The 1619-nt window shown below is 49.8% G+C and overlaps 1 pseudogene; it reads right to left on the bottom strand.

Annotated features, from left to right (window-relative positions):
* LOC101993945 overlaps positions 1-312 on the bottom strand; it is a 28604-nt pseudogene extending 28292 nt beyond the window's left edge.
* Between the last annotated feature and the right edge of the window lie 1307 nt (positions 313-1619).

Below are 1619 nucleotides of genomic sequence, written 5' to 3'. Positions count from 1 at the left end.
TGTCTCTGTCTCTGTCTCTCTCTCTCTCTCTCTCTCTCTCTCTCTCTCTCTCATACAAAAGGAAATGGATGTGGACAGCACACAGCCAGAACCAGGGATCCCTGACATCCCTCTGTCCTGCTACCCACCTCCCAAGGGAGGAACCAGGACCAAAGAGGTTACACAGGGAATTAGCAGTGAACTCACTCACCTTTGCCAACAGAAAGCAAACAGGGAGGCTAGGGTGAGACCTGGCAGCTCTGGGAATGAGGTGGGTGGGAAAAAGCGGATATGAAGGTGAAACGTCAAGGATGGGGCTGCTGCTATAGGCATCCTGCTTAAATTAATCACTCAGTTGAGCAACAGTGAAGAAATTGGGTTTAGTGTTAGCCATGCAATCAAAGCATGTGATCCAAGAGGACAAAGGGCTCCCTCTGTACTCAATTAGAGGTACCCATTGGGATGACAATTGACACCATCTGCTCAGCCTTTAAGACTGCATCCAACCTGCTGTGTGCCAGGGGCTCTGTGTGAAGTCTGCTCTCCTGGCTCTCCAACAGGAGGCAAACGGTTGTGGGGAGGGACAGACTCGGACTGTGTGGTGAGAGATTGTAAGAGGAAGGGGATGATAGGGAACTGAGACTAGAGGGTGTGATGCTCATTGCTGCCCGTGGAACAAGGTCTATGGAGGACCGGCAGGATCAATTTCTCGGTGATAGAACAAGCTATGGGAGACTCCTGAGGCCTGATCATTGAGGCTCATGGGTGGGTGAGAATAGCAACTTGTCTATGAGAATTAGAAGTTTGGAGAAAGATGTGTGGGACTTAAGGAGGTCTTAAGACCAAGTCTGGGGCTTCAAGCAGTGAAGAGGTCTCAAAACCCTGGAAAGGGATTTCGACTTTGTCCTAGTGGTCTGGCAGCTCTGACAGCTTCAGAGGGTGGCGTGTGTGTGTGTGTGTGTGTGTGTGTGTGTGTGTGTGTGTTAGATAGGGCTCTCAATAGAAAGAGAACCAGTAAGATATGTGTCCATATATACATAGGGAGAGTTATTTATTGAAAGGAGTAGGCTCACATGACTGTCTGAAATCTGTAAAGTGGGTTCCCAGGCTGGAGACCAGGGCATGTGACAGTTCAAGTTAGGAAGTTCCTGCTGCAGCATTCTCTCTTGCCCAGGGATGCCAGCGTATTTTGTCCTACTGGGACCATCGACTGGTTGGATAAGGTCCATCCACATTACAGAGGACAATGAGCTCTGTTCAAAGTCTGCAGATTTCCAAAACACTCTTACCCAGGCTAACCTCACACACACACACATCTGGGGTAAATTTGATCCCATATCTGGGCCCCAAAGCCTGGTCAAGTTGACACACCATCATATATATGGTCATCAGTGGAGTGTACCCCATGATCAGAACTACATTTCCTGGGACCCCCCTGACTATGATGAGGAGGATTTGGGCATGTGGAAAACTGGAGAATGGAGTGCCCATGGGAGGGGTGGAGCGTGTCTGGAGTGAGGATGGGGGATGGAGATGGGCATTCTGTTCTGACTGCCTCTTGCTGAAGGACTTGCTGGAGAAGGAGGGTAGCATGAGGATTCTAGGGTGCCGGGGGCCCTGAGTTTTGTGTTGAGTATCTG

This window comes from Microtus ochrogaster, chromosome 1, assembly GCF_000317375.1.
Source record: "Microtus ochrogaster isolate Prairie Vole_2 chromosome 1, MicOch1.0, whole genome shotgun sequence".
Taxonomy (NCBI): Eukaryota; Metazoa; Chordata; class Mammalia; order Rodentia; family Cricetidae; genus Microtus; species Microtus ochrogaster.
The sequence above is the reverse complement of the archived record's forward strand: the minus strand, read 5'-3'. Positions and strand labels throughout refer to the sequence as shown.